General features: G+C 36.3%; 1 protein-coding gene across 30 annotated transcripts in view; it reads left to right on the plus strand.

Annotated features, from left to right (window-relative positions):
• The window catches only part of DMD (dystrophin), a 1,163,614-nt gene that overhangs the window by 958,409 nt on the left and 190,508 nt on the right, over window positions 1-14,697 (plus strand). The window lies entirely within an intron of this gene.

The raw sequence follows: 14,697 nt of genomic DNA on the forward strand, positions 1-14,697 counted from the left end.
AGCATAACATCACTGAGTAGCCCAGCAGTGACTGCTGTTATCAATGCCTGCTTCAGTAAGTTTGCCTAATTTCATGAGCTGCGCTTGTTCAGACTGAGAAGGAGAGGCCTGTGGAGGCTTTGCTTCTGTGTAGAACTTCCTGAATGGAGGTTGTTGAGATGACTGAGACAGACTTTTCTGAGATGGATGGAGACAGGATGGCAACAGAGGCAGGTGGAAACATGGGAAGTTCTAGTTTGATATAAGGATATATTCATTTTATTTTTACTGGGGGAGGTAGGAGGATCACATGCTAGAGCAAGGGTCTTCTGTGAAATCTCCACTCTTAAAGATGATCAGCAATCAACTGATTAGGACCCTGAGTGCTTTGTTCTCACTGGATGTGCTTTGAGCAGAACACTGGATCGGGTATGGAAGTCTCCAGCTTTCTGAGTGATTCTGTGCTTTAAATATCAGCTATTAGAATCATGGAATCATAGAATCATTAGGTTGGGAAAGGCCACTAAGATCATGTAGTTCAACTGCCAGCCCATCCCCACCATGCCCAATAAACTACTGTCCTTCAGTGCCAATCTGTGTTTCTTGAACACCTTCAGGGACGATGACTCCACAACTTCCCTGGGCAGCCTGTGCCACTGCCTCACTGCTCTTCCTGTGAACAAATTTTCCTAATTTCCAAACTGAACTGCCCCTGGAGCAAGTTAATGCCATTTTCTTGTCCTGTTGGTAGTTACCTGGGAGAAGAGTTAGACCCCCACCAAATAATCTGTTTCACAGATTGGACCGGACAGAGGCATTACTGGACTTTTGACATATATCAGATTTTCACTTGGCAGTTCTTTTAATTCAGCAGTTAAACAAAAAATCTTCTCTCTCTTGTATTCTTCTAATTGCACCCACCATGAATATAGTGTGTATTAAATTAGCTTTTCTTGCAGCAAATGTAAAAGGTTTATTTTTGTTATAACTCCATCCACTGCATGGTGAGATTCGTAGTGGATGAGGATTTTTGTTAAGCCTTGGTCAGCATATTGCTGTTCATTTAGGTCTCTGATATAGCAGCAGCATTTGATTTTGATTATTTGTTTTCCATAATCACTTCATGAATATTTTTACTTTGAAACAGTAATACCTCTCATACTGTACTTTCACAACTTGTTGAACCTACTCAGCTTTGATATTTGATCACAGTAACCAGCTAATATATTTTTGAATTTCACTTCACTATATGCTAAAAATTCCTTTTTTATATAACTTTGTGGCTTTTTTTTTTTTTTTCATTTTGAGAGTAAAATAATTCTTCTTTTGAAATGAAGGATACCTAACTTTTAAAAAAGAAGATTTTAGTCAGATCATTTAAGGCTGTAAACTTTTATCCATGCTGAGAGTTTGAATGAATCATTAAAACTGCATCACTGAAAATAAATAAAACCACAGGTTACGGAGACCTTCTGAGCACTTTATAAGTAGGTGATGATAACCAGCACATCTGGAAGATGTTCTTGTTACAAAAAATATGTGCCTGTTTTTCATGGTGTTAAATGCAATCTTTTTTTTTTTTTTTTTTTCTTTTTTTTCCTATGTTGGGAAGGGAAAAAGATCACTTTGTAAATATAAGAGAGATGTTGTTCATCTTCTGGATTCATAAAAATTTCAAAACAAATTGCCAAAAGATACATGACAAATTAACATTCATCAATCTAATTGTCTAGAGAGAGAAGAGTGAACCAGAATACAATGCAGAAGGATATTCATATGGAAAAAGCTCACCTTTATACAAATTCTGTTAAATTAACCTCTTTTAGACAGGAACCGTTAATGTTCCTGGAAAATACTAAAAGGACATTTGGTGGAAAATAGTAAAATTACTTGAAGGAAACTATGAAGTTGCTTTTTAAAGAATATGAACAGGGGTTGTTAAATCCACAAATAATAAGAAGAAAATAGTGTGTAGAAATAATAAGAGCACTTCTGTTGTGTTCAAAGTAATCTTTTTGCAATAACGATTGTTCTTCTTTCTCTGAACTTGATACAAACAGATTGAGAACAAAGGCATAGGTTGCTCTGAAAGTAATTTCTCCTATTTATTTCTTTGGAAACTACAGTAGCTACAAAGACCACAGTAACACTATTTGATAGAGCAAATTCTCAGCTACAAAATAGTATTTTTCAGCAGTCATCACCATTTGCTATGCATTTTCACCAGCTCTGAACAAGAGCCTGCATGCCATACTCATACAAATCTGCATCAGCAGAGGTGAACCCTCTATTTCACAGCTGCGGTGCTGGCATCATTGCTAGGAAAATGTTGCCCATATAGTCTGTCTTTCATTGGCTTGAGCAGAAGGAAGTCAGAAGGTGCCAAATCCAGACTATATGGTGGGCATACGTATGGGGCCCAACCTTATCATGTTGCAATAGAAAGGTTATCATCTTTTCTGGCCTGATTCTGGAAGTCTGTGTCTTCAGCTTAATTGGAGTCACAATGTAGCTATTGAGGCATTACTTTCAGAGCATCTCTCATATATTTGTTTCAATATTTTTTTTTAGAATGATTTTTTTCTGGGAAGACCTCATAGTGGCCTTCCAGTACCTACAGAAAAACTGGGGAGCGACTTTTTATAAGGACATGTAGCAACAGACAAAGGGAAATGTCTTTAAACTGAAAGAGGGTAAATTTAGATAAGATATTAGAAAGAAATTCTTTACTGTGAGAGTAGTGAGACACTGGAACAGCTTGCCTAGTGAGGTTGTGGATTCCCCCTCCCTGGAAGCATTCAAGGCCAGGCCTGATGGGGCTTTGAGCAACCTGGTCTAGAGGCAGGTGTCCCTGTCTGTAGCAGAGCAATTGGAACATGATGATCTTAAAGGTCCCTTCCAGCCCAAACCATTGTCTAATTCTCCAAAAGTGGGAAAAGTGGAATTAAAACAAGTATGACAAATCCATTAACCATACTAATGGTTTTTTTCCTTTTTTTTTTTTCCTTTAAAATATTACTACTTCTTCTCTTAATTTATTTTGAATAAGAAACTGTTATCCAGATCCCTTTGGTTGCAATCTAGTATATTGATTTTGACAGGAACTCTTCAAAGAAGAAGTAGTGCCATGAAGTTGTTCTTCAGCACCTAAACTTGTCAAATTCGGTATTATGGGACTAGACGACATATTTGAGCAATGTCTAGTTTTCTAAGATACTTGATTCCCATTTCTGCATGTTTTCATGATTTTTTTAAACTCTGTAGTACTTTAGATAAACACTTCTTCAGAAGCTGAAAGGAGCTCACCAATTCATAAACCACCAGCCCCATGCTTGTGTCATATTTAGCGTATTGTCAAGACTAATGATGGCAACACATGGAAAAAAAATAATAATAATAAAAAAAAGAAACCTTCTGGATATAGGTTTGAGCCTAAAGAGAATCTTTGTGAGGTTATTGGTATTGAAATTAAGTAGTTGTGGTATTCTAATTTGTAAAGCATTTGTAAAGAAGTCTTGACCAAAGAAAGCTATAAAAGCAATTCTGGGGTTTAAATTTGGGCCTAGATGGCATACTTGACCGTGACAGCAGGAGATGATGACTAATTTAATCTCTACAGGAAATTAAGTCAGAGAATATGACATTCTTACAGTATTTAAGATCTGCCTAATGTATTGACTTACTGATAATAAAGTCGTACTTCTTCTTTTGAGTACGTGCGTAAACCCCATGTTCTTTTTTAATTTTCAAGAAATTCTGAATCTAAAAAGGAAATTTGTTTCTTGATTTCCATGTTTATCTGTTACTTGCTTTCTTCTATGGTGTGTAATTCCTTCTTTAGTACTCACATCATTCTATAATTTTAAGATATATATTTCACTTTTCCTTGGATTTCTTGGTTTTGACACAGAAAACTGAATAGTGTAAAAAAAGTAACTACTTTTGCCTGATTTCTGTAATGTTATCTATATTGTCTCTCTCATTGTGATTGTGATCTTGTTTTTGCTATTATAAATCTTTGTGTGGGACAAAATTCATGTAGGATTTCATTTTCTCTCCATTGAGATACTTACAAGCCTTGAAAGATAATTAATATAGTGGTTCTGGGTAGTTATCTCTATATGCAGATCTTGGACCTGATTTTTCCTATGTAGATCAAAATGAAAATGTATATATGATTTCTCCAGATAGCCTCTAAAAGAAAATTATTTAATTTTTAGTATGATAATGATTTTCTATTTTTACTTTTTAGAAGAATTGCAGAAGATAGAGGGAATGAGTATATGTGGGTTTTTTTTTTTTTTTTCAAATTAGGAATATGAGAGTCAGTAAATTGAATTTTTTTTTTAACATCAAAGTGAAAGATATGAACAGAGGTTTGTTTTCTCTCCAAAATAGCATTTCTCCAGAAAAAGAAGTGAATAAGTAAACAGGTTGAGATTAAAAAAAAAAAAAAAAAGTCTGTAATTTCTATGTAAGAATTTATTGGTGATGTTTTTCTTTAAGTGGCATTTGTTATTTTAACCATTTTTACCATTTAACTGTATTTTATTTACTGTGGGAGTGAGTGCATCTTGCTAGAAAACTCTGAAAAAACACCAAGTAATTGTTTTCTGGATGGAAAACTTATTCAGAAATCCCTTAGCACATGTATCCTACTTGACTTTGCTTTTTAGGGTGCAACAAAATATGATTTTGCTTTGCCACAGATACACCATTTGATAGTTAAAATTGTTATTTTAACAAATTTTGTTCAAAAATTTTTTTTTTTTTTTTGGCTTCTGAACTTTTCCCCATTATTTCTTTATTTTGGGGGCAGTGTTTGGGGGCAGGGGCAGATATAACAACAAGTGTTATATCATCCAAAGTATTTCAGATTAGTGCATACTTCTGGATACATCTGCCTTTGGTACAGGTTATTCTGTGAAAACCAAAAGTGCTGGGATTTCTTTGAGTTGAATATCAGAAGGGATGAGACTTTTTTTTTCCCCTTAAGTCTAATTCCTCACAAATACAGTAGTGTTAAATATCTTGTCAGCAGTGACAACAAATAGAGCAGACGTAATGCTGTGCATTGTAAATTGTATTTTTTTAGTGTTTGGGCTTTAATGGAAGCACAGTACTGGCTTAAAGGTGAAAGTCCTGGTGTTGTGATGGGGGTTAGTATAAATGGGCACCTGAGGATTTCATGTCAGAGGATCAAAAGAAAACCACTGAGGGAGTCTGTAGCACCATGGCCATCAAAGGCCTGCAGTGGACTGCAGATAGTTGCAACTCCTTTCTGAATCTATTCTGGCTCAACAGCTTTTGGCACCATACCAACCCTTTTGGCATAAATCCTTAGGACTACTTGAACCTTTGTAGTTCAACCCATCATGGCCTTTAAAGGAGGGTTTTCTCTCACAGAGAGGTGCCATAATCCCATGGTTGGTTCCTTTGACTTACGGCCTCCTCACCAGGTGTGTGAACTGAGTGAGGCTGCAGTAGGCATGTCATCAGGAAGATAAAATTAACTTGTCTCGTGGCAGTCTAAACCATGTGCATGCCCAGTGTTAGTGGGTGTACCACCCAGCACCCAGTGAATTCTATTTTGTGGTAACTGGAAAATCTGACATCAAAGGATTTGAATAATTTTCCCAATGCCTGAATGCCACAAGGCATATTTCTATATGGGAAGTTTTCTGACATCTCTTCCTTAAAACATAAATCCCAAAACCATGGTAGCACCATCTCTATTCCCACTGAAAACGAAAAAGATTATAAGATTAAATGTACTTTTGCCCTTCTACTTCTGTCTTTCCTGAGCTTGCCTCAGAACACCTCGAGTAAAGAGGATTTGACACAAGTGTGTTCAGAGATACTGGAGCTTTTCCAGCATTCCCACTGGGTCTCACTTAGCCTGGTCTTGATAAAGAACAGTTAACTGCAACAGGTCTTGCACCTCATTAAAGAGTAACACCTGAAACTGTGTAAATTCCAAATTGAAATCTCATTATCTTTGAAACAATGCTGACTTTTAGAGGAGCCTTAAAACCATTAAAATTTTTGTTCTGCATGAATCAATTTTCATAATGCATAATGTATGAGGCCTGTAGTTTCTGCTTCATATTCTGTGTTGCTCTCTTTTGAGTTTTAGGAAGAGTTTATGTTGTTTTAATTAGTATAACGTCATGTTATGAAACTGATGTACCAATTATTTTTCTCCAGGCATCAAAGATTTTGCTAACAAAAAAACTGAAATGCCGGAGTTTATTTTGAAAAGAAAAGATGTTTAAAGAAGTATTTGAGGCAGAAGGAATTAAGGTGATATGTAAAAAAAAATTGTCATTTTGAAGAAGTTTGGAAGAGAATTTTATATATGTTCGTGTATTTGTGGAAGGGTGAAAGTATACCTGAATTCTGTAGGTAGTAAAGTCAAGGTGTCTAATGGCTATGTGCTGGTGCACTGAAACCTTAGAGTCTTTTCTGTGAAACAACTTTACAGTCTTATAAACAAATAGTTCTTCTCCTTGGAACAGTCATGTATAATTAGCAAATTTCAGGTATATTTCACTATGGGTGACAAAGAAGTAACCCTTGTCCTTTTTTCTTTCCTAATTTTTTTTTTTTTCTCCAGACTTTCAGACAGTTGTGCTGTTCAGCCTTTCTGGCTGCTAGGTGTAAGAGAAAATCAGTATTAATTGGAAGCACTGAGATGTCAGTGGAACTAATAGAGGTAGATGCTCTCCAAATTATCCAACAGGACTTTCAGACATTGCCTGAGTAACTGAGTGGAAGTAAATGTTCCTGCAGAGGATGGTGCTGCCTTTGTGCTGCTACTGTTTTGCCTCTGACAAATGGGGAGAGGGTGAAATTAGACATGCTGAAAGTAACAGCATGATTATTTTGCTGCAAATAAGTAAATAAATAAATTGCTGAAAGCTTGACAGCATGAGTGTGCTGACAGAATGGACAGGTGTAATGGAATCTGACATTCAGTGAAGTACCAGGGTCAGGTATTTGTTGGGAGTAGGCTACATTCTGAAACCTAGAGAACAGTGTTAGTTTGTAATGACCCTAATGGTATTACTTTCAGGAAATTCTGTATACAAGCACATGCACATTTATGGCATTTCCCTCCTAACTTGCCTAACTTTCAAATTCAGTTTTCACAATCGGATATCTAATCTCATATGTCTCAGTAGAGATGGCTGATTTTCTGCAGAACACTTGCAGCTCCCACTTTAACATGGCTGCTTTGTTTGTCTTGTATTTGTTTACTTGAAAGGTCATTAAGAACAGGCTAGGGTAGTAAAATAAACACTATATATTTACATCATACTTTAAGTGCTTCATTGCTGTGGCAACTTGGAATTTTTTCAGCCTTGCTGTAACCTCAAACTAACCTGAAGTTTCTTCCTGATCAAGATTTCCACGGTAGATATAAGGACAAGGTAAATAAATAAATGGGAAAAAATGCTATTAAAGTTTCTATTACCAGAGTAGTTTATATTTGTCTAATCTAATGGCAAGATAAATCAAATCTGGTGTGAAGATATGTCTATAAGCATAGAAAGCTTTGTATGTTGAAAGATTAATTTCTTTATCTATTTATTTGTATTTTCATTAAATGTGAATAAAAATAGTTGTACTTCAGTCTTTCAGAAGCACATGAAAAAATCTGCAAACTCTCATAAATCACATGAAATTATTTAACAATTTATATTTAATTACTGTTGAATACAAATTAATTTCTAGAGGTCTCATAAAAATTTATTTGATTACTTCCCTTTGAACAAAGGAGAAGTGCAAGGCCTTGTGCTATGTCTGAAAAGCCAGTCCTGTGAAGGAGGATCTGCATAATAAAAACTTGAGCACATGTTCAAATGATTGAGTTGTTGCTCTTACAGCTACTCTCCCTTGCTGAGGAAGACTGCTGTTAGTGAAAGTTAAGAATCCCACAGCATGTTTTTTTTCACTGTCTTTCAGCAAGACAGTCAGTGTATCATTGGCTGTGCCATTCTGCAATCACTGGAATGTAACCTAAACTGAAAGTTGTATTCCTAATCTTAAAGATTAGGAATCTTTATCTTTTCTGAAGACAGGGTCCAATTTGCTAATGTGAATTTTGTTCCTTTCTTATTTTTGGGACACCTAGAATTTAAAACTATAACAGAGGTGTTATAATAGAGGTAGCTTATACAGATTGTTTTCTGCAAGGAAATGTTATCCTTTAAGCTTCCACTCATCAACATTTGCTTCTCTGCCAGAGAACTAACTCTTATGTTTTGTTATCTTGAAAATAGTGTTGGGAACCTAGAAATGCCTTAATGAAATTCATAAGCTTATCTTCCCAATAGAAAAAGACCTTTTTATCTTTCTTTTTAATCAAGTCATTAGCATGAAACTTAGAGATGTAATCATACCAGACTGGAATTGGGGTCATGCCATAGGCTAGCTGAATAGGAGACTTCATGGCATGATGATGTATAGCCATTTCACAACAATGCTTTTAACTCAGTAAATCTGCCCTTTAATTACATTTTGTGTCTAATTAGGAAAGTTTTTATCATTATGGAAATTACTCAGTAAACGCTTCCATTCTAAGACCCAACCAAATTTCTGTTTCTGGACTGGAAGTACACAGAATCACAGAATGGCTGAGGTTGGAAGGGACCTCTGTAGTCCATCTGGTCCAACCCCGTGTTCAAGCAGGGTCACCTGGAGTATATTACATAGGATTGCAACTGGGGGTGTGGATGAGGGTGTTTTTTAATATCTCCAGAGATGGATATTCCACAGCTTCTCTGGGTAACCCGTACCAATGCTCAGTCACTCACAGTAAAGAACCTTTTCATCACATTTAGGCAGAATATCCTGTGTTTCAGTTTATGCCCATTCCCTATTATCCTGTTACTGCGCACTGCTGAAAAGAGCCTCACCCCATCCTCTTGACAACTTCTTTCAGATATTTGCATACATTGAGAATATCTCTGCTCAGTCTTCTTGAAACTGAACAGTCCCAGCTCTCTCAGCCTTTCTTAGTAAGAAAGATGCTCCGGGTCCCTCATTATCTTTGTAGTCTTCCACTGGACCCTCTCTAGATGTTCATGTCTCTCTTTTTACTGGGGAGCCCAGAACTGGACATGGTACTCTGTATGTGACCTCACCACAGCAGAGGGGGAGGATTACCCCTCTCAAATGATTTAAAATCTTGACAGAAGGACTGCGAGCTTCTTTACCACTTTGTTCACTTTAACAGAACTTGGTTGTGTGAGCTCAGATGGTTTGTATAGTGGCAGAAAAAATTGTATTTATGACTGTTAGATTGTTTGGGTACAAAATTGTTCCCAGAATCTTACTTGGATTAGTTGTATTTTGATCTAAAAGAAAAAAGATAGAAAAAGATAACTGGTTCTTCATTTAATAGGATTTACTCCAGTTGGACCTGTAGTGTCTTGCAAAGTAGAAGAAAGTGTTTTGTTCTAGCATTAGTCTAAAACACAGTCTTTTCAACCTCTTCTATTTAAAAAAATATATTGTTTTTCCTGGTCAAATACTTTGAAAGTATTGACTAGCTCACCAAAACAGATGGTCATAGAGAGTAGTGCAAAATGACATGGTCTTTCGAGGAACAAAAGAAATAGATCAAGTGCATCTTACACTGTCTACCTCTTGTATTTAAAATGTATTGGACTTACTGTGCTGTAGCCATTAATACAACATCTCCAGAACTATATCACCCCCAAAACCATTCCTCTGTCTAGCAGACAAAAGAATAAGCCCTGATCCTGAAAGATGTCCAATATTCATGGATTTTTTTATTATTATTATTATTTTTTTTTAGTGCACTAGGTAGAATAGGAGACCTACAGGAGTTTAAGTATGTAGCTGAGTAAAAGCAAGTAAAATGTTTAAGCTGACATCTGGTCCCTAAGGTAGCTAAGCTGTGCTGCACAGAGCTGGAAAATAGTCCTACAGACCGTGACTGCAGTTCTTACATCCGTGGAAGCCTTAAGGAGGTAAAAGACATTGAAGACTGAACTTTTTTTGATTATACCAGCTGAGATCCCCTGTTGGTAAAATTCAGAGGCTGTGCCAGGCTGTAAGTGATATTTTGTGCCATCTAAGTCCAGAGAGCAGATTCCTGTTCTTTATTATGTGCTTTGCTCAGCAGTATTGTCAGAAGAAAAACAAGCGAACAACAAATACTGGCTCAAAACAGTAAGTTTGTCAGATCTGCCTTCTATAGGCACCAATGAGAATGTGAGATAAAGCTAGAAAGAAACCTACATTCTTGGGGCTTTTTGAAATCACCATAAAAAGATAAAAAAAATAAGGTTTTACTCAAAGTTGTATTTTAAAGAGGGGATGAAGGGAATCATATTTTGTTGTTGTTGGAAAAAGACCTTAAGATCAGGTCCAGCCATCCACACTACAAGTCCAGTGCTACACCATGTCCCTCAGTGCCATATCCACACACTTCTTAAATACCTCCAGGGATGACGACTCTACCACCTCCATGGGCAGCCTGTTCCAATGCTTGACCACCCCTTCTGTGGGAAGAATTATACGGACCTAGAATTTTCAATTCATTTTCACTAACTTTTACACTCATTCAGTACTAGCATTACAGAACCTTAGTACTATGCAGTACCGTACTTCTGAGTAATGCATAGCCGCAGAGGACTGAATTACTGATGCTTTGAGTACATGTACAGAATTATACAGACTGACGGTTCTGGTTTTTTTTCAATTACTAACAATAGAGACAAGTTTTTCCCCCTGTGCTGATTTCCTTTAATCAGATGGTACTGTCTTTAATTTTCAGAGCCTTCTTACTCAATTAATCCCATGTATGGTAACTAGAAAATGTAAAGTGATTCATTGGAAATGAAAAGCACAATTTCAAGGACAGAGCTGATTTTGTAGAGGAGGATTTAAGTGCTTTAATTTCTTTATTACATAATTAATTTTGTTTCTACCTTGTATAAAGATAAATGTTTTGTCAGCTGTGCTGCATTAATTTCCATGTCTTAGTCTGCCTCTTGTATAGTCCAACCAGTGTAACTAATTCCTTCTTTCTAGAACTTCATTTTACTTTCAGCCTACCAACTCATTTCTGATCTTGTGCCAAAATAATGGCATAATTTACTATGTGCCGTGTCCTTCATATATTTTGCCAGTATACTGCATGTCAGCTACAGAGGTTTTTAATGGTGATTTGTTTATTATTTCTGATAAAATACCCCCAATCTTTCTGAATTCTTAAAGGAATATCTCTGCTATGTGGAATTATCATAGGTATTGTCATTCTTAGTCTTACGTTGCTGAATGTCTTATAGTTTCAAATACTGCTCAACAGTAATAAAATATACACAATTTAAGATGGTCGCTATGCTATTTATGAAAATGTCTTTTGACCTTTGATCTAAAACTGAATTCTTTACAGGGAAATGCTAAATAGATTACTAATAGAAATACTAGATAGATTATGAATAGAAATGTTAAATAGGAGTACTAGATATTTTCTGTGCCTTATGAGGAGGTGAACACGCATTTTTAAATGCGTGGAAACCTGTAATATCTAATCAACAAGGTTACTATGAACAAATCTTACAGTACGTTTTATCATCCAACTCTATAATTCCTCTTAATAAAAGGAAAATTTTACTCTGCAACTCCTAGGCATATCTGCCATTGATGCGTGGACAGTTCCTTCTAAGCAGGTGAGCTCACTCCAAGTGAGCTTCAAAAAAAAAAAATAATAAAGGTGGATGTGGAGATTTGAAAATTAACTTAGGCTAATAATCAGTACTCATCATTGAGTTACTATAGACAGTGTCTTTTTGTTGTTGTTGTTGTTGTTGTTGTTTGTATTTGATTTTGCTACCTGCTCTTTTTATGGGAATCTATTTTGACATAGCTTCAGTAGTAACCACTTCAACAAAAACAGTGTACAGAGTAACTTAAGTCCAGCAGTAACTCAGCAGAAATATAGCACGATTGATTTTCATCCTCTGCATTTCCTACATGTGCTTGAATACAGTGGAAAAGATGAAGTAAAGTAAATAGTCTATACTTAGTCTATAATCTATGCTTCTGGGTATGATGTGTAATAACAGTATGCTTTTGCAAATAAATAGCATTTTATAAGATAAAATACTCCTGCTTTATTCTTGTCAAGAAAAAGGATCTAGTTCACATTTATCTTTAACCTCTATTTTTCAAACATAGAAATTACTTATTTCAGAAAACAAATAAGAGATGTATATTTTTCTTATGTGCACTGTGCTTCTCTAGGGACAAGGTGTCACAAAGAAAAGATCTGAAATGCACAAACCGAAACAGAGCGAATGCCTCCGTTGTCTTGTTAGCCGCTGAGCATGTTTCCCAGATAGCTGGGATACTTTTAGGATTATTAGAAATTGTGCAGTTTAGACAGATAATCTGGACTAAGTTCTTGAATAGTAAGCTATATAGAGGACTTCAGTTTCTGCGCTCATCACATATTTACCTAACTGTCCAGTTTGATTGTGGTATTCAGTAGTATTCTGAAAGGATACAACTTGATTTCATTTTGAGAAATATCTATGTGTGAGGAGAAAAGCATGTAATGTCTAGACTATGAAAGAAAAGCGTGGAAGTGTATTAATTTTGAGTTAAAAAGTAGGATATGTATGATAAAGTATGAAAAAGGCATAGATTTGACAGTTTCTTACTGTAAATAGTTATGTGATGTATTTCATGTTGTCCTTGCTGAGGAATAGGCAACTGTTTCCATTGCAACCCTACAAACTAAGAATTTTCTTGTGGTTGGCAACCCTGCCCATGGCAGGTGGTTTGGAGCTTGATGATTGTTAAAGTCTCTTCCAACCTAAGTCACTCTGTGATTCTGTGATTCTGTGCAACAGGTACTAAATATGATAATTCTTTAATTTGGTAGTAGATTTATCTGTTTTGAAATATGGAAGGACCTTAGACTTATGCAGATATTTAAAGGGAACTTTTTTACTGTGAACTTTATTCTTTCCCATTATTGTTTCCTATTTCCTTAGTTTTGTGGTGCTTAATCTCAAGACTGACTTAAAATCTCTAAATGCATGCATGAAGACAATGTAATTTAGTAATAGAGTACTCTTCAGCAAACATAAATAAAATATAGAGGTTGGAAGCTGAATCTATCAGCATTCAGAATTGAAATAAAGGACAAATTTTCAAGTGAGGGCATTCACACCTGAAATAACATTCACGTTTATGTACCTTAATAATTCCATCTTTAAAAATCAGAACAGATTGCTTCTCTGAAACATATGTTTAAATTGAAACAGGAATAATTCTGGAAAATTGTTTGCCTTTATAATCTAAGACTCTACATAAAACTTTTATATATTCATTGAGAGTAGGAACATATGTGTGTTTATATAAACATATAAATGTATCAACTGTGCAACTCTCAACTGTCTTTCTGTAAAGTCCCTTACATGTTTAAACACCTCCCAATTGTCGTTAGCAAAATGTGGGATTTTTGCTTATTCTGTTGACTCTATGAATCCTTTGTCTTTCTTTTGAGGGCTGAATTTGCTTTTCCCAAGTTTATAGATATGTTACAAGCTTCCCTCTACCAATTAAAAGAAAGAGAGAGAGAGAGAAAGGGGGGGGGGGGGGGGGGGGAAAGTTCTGCTAGCTCTTTCAATTCCCAGCCTAAGCATTAGGTCACATGATGAAATTTCCATTCTTAGATTAGAACTACAGATGCCACATATAGTTCCAGTGCTAACAAAGCTACCTCATTTCCGTGAGTATTTAACATCAATCAAAAACTACAATATTTATAGTAATGACTGTGTTCTGCTGAATTACTTCTGGTGTATTCCAAACTCATTCCGATTTTACTGCCAGGATGAACATAGATAAAGTAAAATAGCTGGATGAGAACTCCTATACTGTGCTGCAGACATGCCTTGCCCTCCTTGAAATTGTTCCAAGTATGGTGGTAGTTACTGCTGTGCACAAAGTAAGTATCCAGCAAAGTACAGCAAATGTCACTTGGAACAGCAGTAAGTGAGCAAGGACAATCTACTTATGATTCAGTGCTGCTAACATTGCACTTAAAATATCAAATCAAACCAATTCAATTAGGAACACACCAAGTAGGCAAGTTGTGTGCTTCCCTCCTTCAAAGTCACGCTTCTAAAGCAAATTAGAAGAAGTTTCCATTGGGGTCTGTCTGTGATGATCAGTTGGCTCTGGGTCATCCCTCAAAGGCTGTCAATCATTTCACCTTTCATACTTCATCCCCCAGCGCTCCCATTTCAAGCAGCAAGAAACCACAGCCAGAGCTCCTATTGCCTAAGCATCCCACATGAAAATGGGATTTATTCACTTGACCAGTGCACTTTGTATCAAAATAGCAGTATTTTTGCGCAGTTGTGGTTACATATAGAGAGTGTGCACGGTTGTGTATATTTTATTTAAATTATTATTTTTATTGTTGTTCAGCTTGAAGAGCATGGTTCCGCCATTGCTCTCTGTGAGTGAATCTGTGACCTCGTGGGGCTGCAGCACGCAGCGTCCGTGAGCCAGGCAGCCGCTGCACAAAGGCTGCATTCAGTGCGTGGGCAGGCAGGAATGCTGGTACCAGGCAGCTCTCAAAGGAATGTTCTCTTGGCAGGAACAGCCTTGCTGAAAATGAGGGGGAAAAATGAATTCAAAATGTAGAGCTGGCCTGCAGTTACA

The sequence above is a fragment of the Gallus gallus genome, chromosome 1, assembly GCF_016699485.2.
Source record: "Gallus gallus isolate bGalGal1 chromosome 1, bGalGal1.mat.broiler.GRCg7b, whole genome shotgun sequence".
NCBI lineage: Eukaryota > Metazoa > Chordata > Aves > Galliformes > Phasianidae > Gallus > Gallus gallus.